Here is an 8,881-nt window from a genome sequence, read left to right as displayed (position 1 = left end):
GATGTGTAAAGTTTCTTTTGAATACCTATAAAATTATAGCGATAGCGGATCTCAAAAGGGCCAGTTCAGAGCTCATCTACTGCGTACAGTGTAATTTAATTAATTCTCTCGCCCAGAATATTTAACTTAGCCACGTCAAAATTTTATTATCAATACTTACCTGCGTGCTGAATGCACGTTTAAATTAACAACTTCTTCGGCCATCAGCAAAAGAAGCTATAAATTATTATGTAACTTGAAGTGGTGCGTTACTAGCCCAGCGGCTAGTCGAGAGAGCCGAAAAGATCAGGCGTTCCCTTCGCCGTCCGCACCGCGGCTTTATATATAAGGACGCTGCGCGAGGAAGGAAGGCCCCAGTTCTCTCCAGACGCTGAATGACACGCCATTTGTGTCGGGAGCCGCGCCGCATCAGTGTCACTGCTACAAACAGCCTCGGGTGCCGTATTAAGTTACTAGAGATACGCGGAACCATGAAAACATTTCATGTGAAGTGTTAATTCTGGAAGGATTTTCATTATCTAGCTTCAGTTTGCGTATTGTCGTATTTTCACGTGCCGTCGCGGGACAGACATTCTACCAAATATTTAGCGTGGCGTTCGATGAAATATTTTCATCAAATTATGGCGAGCATTCTTTTTAACATTTAATTCGGACATTTATAGTTGCATCAGCGCATTAGACTCTGAACTGCTCTGTTAGTTAGGTTGTAGGGATGCTTGTGTTTTTTATCAGTGAATTTCAGAATATACTCAACTATTTTGGAAAACCGTTTTTGATTAGAAATCCCGGACAATCTCCTGATTCCTCAGAGCTATAAGCTGCAGCTATAATGGTATCTCAAATGAAGTGGGCACTAGGATCTCTAATTACTGGTTCCATGTTTTATTAAATCACTTTCTGGGTGCCAAAAAGTAAATAGAGAGCCAGTGTTGAGAACGGCGAAAGACAGCATTAACAACATTCTAAAAGCCAGAAACTGATTCAGTTATACAGCAAACATAATTCATTTATTTTTACAAACTTATCCGCCGCCCCACAATACCTTCACCGAGGAGTCAAGCAGTATATTGCTCCCTCCTACGTGTATCTCACGAAGAGACCATGAGGATAAAATCAGAGAGATTAGAGCCCACACAGAGGCATACCGACAATCCTCCTTTCCACGAACAATACGAGACTGGAATAGAAGGTAGAACCGATTGAGGTACTCAAGGTACCCCCCGCCACACACCGTCAGGTGGCTTGCGGATTATAGATGTAGATGTAGAGGTGTATCTGTGGACATGCAGCACTAAAAGCCGTCGTCTCAAGGGACGTGAAAATGTACGCAGACGAGGAGCTGGTGACGTCACAGTGTGGAATTCCACGTTCCAGTACACTGCGAAGCGTGAAATGAAAAATCTGACGAGTCAGATTTTTGCCTCGTGGACAAGAACGTGGCCAATGAGATGCGATACTGTTTTTATGCCAAAAGCAGAATTTACGACCCGCATATTATATGGAGTTAAATTTCGTAATTGGTGGATCTTTTCCACTACAGAGTCCGTGGTATGATAATCTAAATTTCATAATTGGTGGGTCTTTTCCACTACAGAGTCCGTGGTATGATAATCCAAGCATCAGTTTATTGAAGATGTCTCAAAAACGCGTCGTTTTAGCTACGATTTGTGGCAGTAAAGTAACTGAAGCGGCGAATGAATATTTGTATCAAGCAGGAGCAGTAAGCAGGAGACCTGAGTTCGAATCCCCGCCTAGGTACAAATTTTATCATTCGTCGCTTCAGTCTGCGCATACACATTATAGATGTTTGAGACTGGAAAAGGTCTCTGGAGCCACGTAGCTTCATTTGATTAAAAGCAGCTGTGCGTGGGTTTCAGGCAGGATCCCACGTTTTGTTCGATGCTGAGGTGCTATTCCAACACGAGGTCGAGAGCCTCTGCAACGCCGTTTGACTTTGTGAGGGGTTCGAAAGTGAGCTGCTGAGGCGTGAAAGGAAACTTGGGGAGTACTAGGGTAGTGCGTGCAGCCGTACAAAACCACTCAGCCAGGGTGGCGTAGCGGTTGGTTAGTTAGTCAGCGAGAGACTCAGGTTGGAATCCCAGCTTTGGTACAAATTTTCATTCGTTGCTTCAGACATCGTAGATCTTTGACTCTTGAAAATATCTCTCGAATGGTATAGTTTCATTTGATTCTGGGCCTGTTATGTATTATCGTATTTATGTATTATCTGCAATAGTCGATGTTATTTATAATAAAATAATATGTTTGCTGCAATTCTGTTGCATAGACTAACGACGGGAAAGTCTCCCCAGTCACCAGGAATCTAACGCGACTGCTGGTCTATGTCAGAAAGTAAACACAATTTACATACTGGAGGTTTTTACTATTACGGAACTTTGTGTAACCCTTTGGCTACAACAGTGGTTCCCTACCTTTTGTATCTGGTGTGCCGTCCCCTCCCCCCCCCCCCCCCCACCACCACCCAATGCAACCCCGGAATATCTCATGCCCTCTATGTTTATCTATTTTATTTATTGACTTATTTATTTGCTTCTTTCTAAAACCTTATTTGACCGTAATCTGCAATCCACACTTAAGTAAAAGAGGGTTATCAAATGAAGAGTACTCCAAAACTATTGTGTTTCAGCTAGATATTTTTTCACATTCAGGGCCGCTTCTTCGATTCAGAATTGCACACTTTTTTGCTGACTATGTTCTCCAAAAACAATTCTGGTTGCTATAAGAACGAAAAGTTCGATTAAGATTTCACCAACGGTATGAGTTTGTTTCGTTCTTTTTTTTTTTTTTGCTGTTATGAGATAAAAATTCTTATAATGCTTCATTACCCTTTTCATTTTCCTGCTGAGAGATTCCAGTGGAGTCCAGTTTAATGCGGTTTAAAGAATTTCGTTTATTTTTCAACGCTGAGTGAGCTGTTATTAGATCTTCATGCCGTGTTGTGGCACTTCTGTTTGCTCGCGGGGGCCCTACACGATGTTAGGCAGGTGTACCAGTTTCTTTGGCTCTTCACTGTAATCCTCGTGACAACAGTGAAGTACATAGAAAAAAAATGACAATCGATAAATATACTCGTAGGAACCGTAAAACCGACACGCAAAACAAGAACGCTACCAACCTACGCACCATCGTAACAGTAAACATACACGAGCTCACTTAATGTGAATAGAGAATTTTTTGCTGATGTGACTGCTTACTTCTTAGCTGTCTGGGCCCCCGCACCCTCGCTTCTACAGGGTGGCCAATTCATCGTGACCGGGCCAAATATCTCACGAAATAAGCGTCAAAAGAAAAAACTAAAGAACGAAACTCGTCTTTCTTGAAGGGGGAAACCAGATGGCGCTATGGTTGGCCCGCTAGATGGCACTTCCATCGGTCAAACGGATATCAACTGCATTTTTTGAAATAGGAACCCCCATTTTTATTACAAATTCGTGTAGTACGTAAAGAAATATGAATGTTTTAGTTGGACGACTTTTTTCGCTTTGTGACAGACGGCGCTGTAATAGTTACAAACATATGGCTCACAATTTTAGACGAACAGTTGGTAACAGGTAGGTTTAAATTAAAATCCATAACGTAGGTACGTTTGAACATTTTATTTCGGTTGTTCCGATGTGATACATGTGCCTTTGTGAACTTATCATTTCTGAGAACGCAAGCTGTTAGAGCGTGATTACCTGTAAATACCACATTAATGCAATAAATGCTCAAAATTATGTCCGTCAACCTCAATGCATTTGGCAATACGTGTAACGACATTCCTCTCAACAGCGGGTAGTTCGCCTTCCGTAATGTTCGCACATGCATTGATAATGCGCTGCCGGCCAGGGTGGCCGAGCGGTTCTAGGCGCTACAGACTGGAACCGCGCGACCGCTACGGTCGCAGGTTCGAATCCTGCCTCGGGCATGGATGTGAGTGCTGTCTTGAGGTTAGTTAGGTTTAAGTAGTTCTAAGTTCTAGGGGACTGATGACCTCAGAAGTTAAGTCCCATAGTACTCAGAGCCATTTGAACCATTTGATAATGCGCTGACGCATGTTGTCACGCGTTGTCGGTGAATTACGATAGCAAATATCTTTCAACTTTCCCCACAGAAAGAAATCCGAAAACGTCAGAACCGGTGAACGTGCAGGCCACGGTATGGTGCTTCGACAACCAATCCCCCTGTCATGAAATATGCTATTGAATACCGCTTCAACCGCACACGAGTTATGTGCCGGACATCCAACGTGTTGGAAGTACATCCCCATTCTGTCATGCAGTGAAACATCTTGTAGTAACATCGGTAGAACAGTACGTAGGAAATCAGCAAACATTGCACCATTTACATTGCCATCGATAAAATGGGGGCCATTTATCCTTCCTCCCATAATGCCGCATATTAGCTTAAACTGCTTGGGATTCGCTGATGATCTTGCTCACCTAGCCAACACCGTTCAAGAAGCCAGGCGACAAGTGAAATCACTACAAGAAATAGCAGAGAAATTAGGCCTTAGAATATCATTTGAAAAAACGGAGATTATGCAAACTGATCCACCACTTGCAAACAAAATTACAATAGGAGAACAGGAAATCAAAATTGTTGGTAAATTTAAATATTTAGGCGAAATAATAACATACAGTCTAAATGAGAAGCCATCATGGCAGAATAGAATAAAACACTGAACTACGCAAATTACATTACCAAAACTACATACAACAAAAAAAGCCTATCTATAGATGCAAAATGAAAACACAACCAGAAATAACGTATGCAGCTGAAACTATCTTCAAAACAACTAATACAGCAGAAACTTGCAGAATACTAAAAATAGAAAGAAGAATAATTAGGACATGTATAAATAAACAGTATAAAATAAATGGACATTGGAGAATAGCATCAAATGAAACAGTATATAAGAAAATAGAACCAGTCATGAGCACGATCAGGAAGAAACGCACCTCATTCTTTGGACATCTGATGAGAACTCCAGAAAACAGAATTAGTAAAAAAATAATACAAAAATTGTGGAATAGCAAGAGCGACATTAAATGGATAACAGAAATTAAGGAAGATATAAAAGAACTCCAAATTACATTAGATGACCTAAAAAACAAGACAGAGAAAACCAGAATACTGCAAGACCCGCAAACCAGACTACAATTGAAAATCAATTAAAGGAGTACAGGAAGAGTTGTATCCCCGTGTAACAACTTGTTTACAACTTTGTATTTTTGACTAGAGTGGTCCAACGAAGGCCATAAAATAAATAATAATAGTAATAATAAATAATAAAAAGTCGAGGGAGTGGCACAAATAACGCCAGGATAGTGGAGTAATGTTGTACACCACACACAAACAGTTTTTAAAGCAGCATGGAAAATTGAAGTAACTGTAGAGAAGGAATATTGAAAATATAATTATATCCTTGGCCAATTCCAGTGATTCTTTCCCAGACCAGAGCTGAGATAACGACAGTGCCGGGGACGAAAACGATTCTTAATTAAGGGGTATTTACCCTTTACCATAAGTCGTCTTTATTTTTGTTTCATACTTTTGACTGAATGGTGCGCTGTGCATTTGCGCGAGAAATCTCATCTAATTATTGAGGAATACTCCTCTGCACAAGAATGACAGTCTACATGCACACTAGAATCATTGGTAAGTACTCTAGCAGTTTATATTAATTATGTTGCTAGTTATTACACTTACATAAATGCGTCGGATCCATTTTAGCATCCTTTTCGTATCGAATAAGACAACGAACGTGATTCATTATTTATTGTCAAAGACAGTTACGCTTCCTGTTGCTTTTGTTGAGGTATACAAATAATAGGAACAGGTATCATTTTGTAGACAGGAGTCCGTTTGTTAAGCCACAATGATATTACCATGCTGTAATGCGAACTCAGTACCTCACGCTGAAAGGCGAAGTGAGAAGATAATGCAGCAAGACACCACACAGCTATCTGTTGCTACCACACTCACACTGAGCGCGCATGCTCTGGCGACCCGACAACATCGCCCCCCTTCCACAGTGCTTCGCTGTCAATCAATTTGTTACTCCGATCCGCGTGTAGTTTTGGTAATACGTAGACTTTTCATACAGTGGAAGATAAAGTTGGACTAAATTTCAGACAGGAACACACAATCGGAAACTTACAACGCATATTACCCGGACTATATGTTCATGTTGAGCTTTATAATGAGAGCACTTAGAAACTAACAACAAACGTGAGACATAATTTCAAATCTTTCCTAAATTTCTTGCCTGCGAAAAAACGGCGACTCTAGTTCTAAAATACGCTGTCACTGCTGCCAGTGAGTTTGACAGAGGAAGCCCGTTCTGTTATTTTGTTAGCAAAAACTTTTCACTCGTCTGATGTAAGGCAAGTCCTTTACGATATCTTTCTTGTTACCTCACCTAAACGTGGAGTAATACCTTTTTACACTCTCAATGTTTAAACAACGTGTTTTGGCGCAGAAAATTAGATTCTTGTGGTTCCTTTCGGTTTGACAGTTTCATGTGTGAGCTAATAATGCCGACATGACCTCCGGTCAAAAAACGTGACCACACATCCCGTAAAATGCGGTCAAAGTGTTTACGGGAAGCTTCATATACGAATATTATTCAAGACCGTCTTCGTTCCGTTGTATCAGGCCTAATACAAAAATCCAACTGAAAACAGTCTGCTCGAACCGTTCGGTATTGTTTGAGATACCGGTGCATCAAGATGCCTAGAAAATACGTCTGGAAATCAGAACGCCGGCCGGTGTGGCCGTGCGGTTCTAAGCGCTTCAGTTTGGAACCGCGTGACCGCTACGGTCGCAGGTTCGAATCCTGCCTCGGGCATGGATGTGTGTGATGTCCTTAGGTTAGTTAGGTTTAAGTAGTTCTAAGTTCTAGGGGACTGATGACCACAGATGTTAAGTCCCATAGTGCTCAGAGCCATTTGAAATCAGAACAACAACGACAACAACAACAACAACGGGATGTTATTGCGGTGGCGTCCTCAGCTCGTGGTCGTGCGGTAGCGTTCTCGCTTCCCGCGCCCGGGTTCCCGGGTTCGATTCCCGGCGGGGTCAGGGATTTTCTCTACCTCGTGATGACTGGGTGTTGTGTGATGTCCTTAGGTAAGTTAGGTTTAAGTAGTTCTAAGTTCTAGGGGACTGATGACCATAGATGGTAAGTCCCATAGTGCTCAGAGCCATTTATTGCGGTGGCGGTGGCCATAGTGCTCCCTTATGTGAGGACAATTGGCAACTATTTAAACGTTCAGAAAATGTATATGGTCGCAATGTATTTCATTTTTTACCTAAAAGTATGTGATACTTTGTACGTGCATATTCAAAATATGTGACCAGCAACTTCCACTGAATGACCATTACTTGGTGAAAATTCAGTTTCCCATGGTGCGATAACTGTACTAACCTTCCCCTACGCCACTAAAAAACTTGAATCTACACACTGGTTGTTAATATATGAGGCGTTGAGCACCGTAAGGGGGGACGTACGCAAATGCGACCAAAATTGTGAAAAATGTTTTATTGGTTCTTCATTTGGTATATAGTATTGAAATTTCATTTCCTACATATCACCTCCCAATTCCACCCCTAAATGTGACAAAAATAACAATTAACAAAACTTGTAAAGAGCCGTGCTCCTTTGTTGTTCTGTATTTCCTCATATTATTTATTCCTGCGGTGTTTTCTTCCAGTATATGCAATTACAATGTGGAGAATATTTCGGTGTTTAGCAGATACAGAACTTTTACAAAAGACTGTGCAGGGAAAAACTCAAAATCCTAATGAAAGTTACAACCCTCTGATAGGAAAACCACGCCCCAAAACAACATTTGTTTCCACCTCTGCTGATGAAGTTGCAGCGTATCATACTCGTTTAGTTTTGAACTGCGCTAATCTTGGCATACTACGGGCTCTACGGAGACTAGGATTTGATCTAGGTGCTTTCACACTGTCGATAATGAAGGAAGTCAGTAACAGGAGAATTTATGCAGCTGACATTATTGTTACTCAGTTTGAAAATCAGGTTAACCATACTGGACAAGCAAAGTAAAGACTGTTTGAGGATGAAGAGGAGAATGGATATGGTTTGCGGTAGTGTACCCAGATAAGGTAAGATCTATAATTTACATTTTGGAAATTTTATGTGCCTTTCGTTGACAAACCACTTCATTATGGTACTTACATTTGGCATCCAATTAGTCAGTACTACAGTGAATCATTCTGTAGGCGGAATTTTCATTTACTTCAGTAGGAAGGCAACTGCGTAGCAGAAAAGCCCTGAGATTTGGTATGGCTTATGTCACAGAAATTTGGAGAGCCGCAAAAGTCTAGTAAAAGAAGATATCAACATTTTGTTCCACAGATGTTCGGAATAATGATACAAACAACTTTGTACAGAAATACATTAAATTCTTTCTGACAGATTTTTCAAAAAAGATACATCTGTATTAATCTTGTTGAACAAATTTCAGTTGTTCATAATTAAAACCGTATAACTTCAATAAGCTTGAAAACGAATGTGTGTATCTACATAACATTCCTTAACAAACGTGCCAAATTTAGTTACAATGTAATAAGCTTCCTTTCATTTACGTCTATGGTCACAAACTTTTTGTTAACAGATTACCGGTTTCGGTCTTTAATGACCATCATCAGATTTGCTTCGTAAAAACAACGTCCTTTGTTTTCGTGAAACAGATCTGATGATAGTCATTAAAGACCGAAACCGGTAATCTGTTAACAAAAAGTTTGTGACCATAGACGTAAATTAAAGGAAACTTACTACATATACGGGTCACTGTTTTTTTGCGACGATGTCGCAGCTTGTAAAATTAGTTACATTGCTTGAAAACAT

This window comes from Schistocerca americana, chromosome 10, assembly GCF_021461395.2.
Source record: "Schistocerca americana isolate TAMUIC-IGC-003095 chromosome 10, iqSchAmer2.1, whole genome shotgun sequence".
Taxonomy (NCBI): Eukaryota; Metazoa; Arthropoda; class Insecta; order Orthoptera; family Acrididae; genus Schistocerca; species Schistocerca americana.
The sequence above is the reverse complement of the archived record's forward strand: the minus strand, read 5'-3'. Positions refer to the sequence as shown.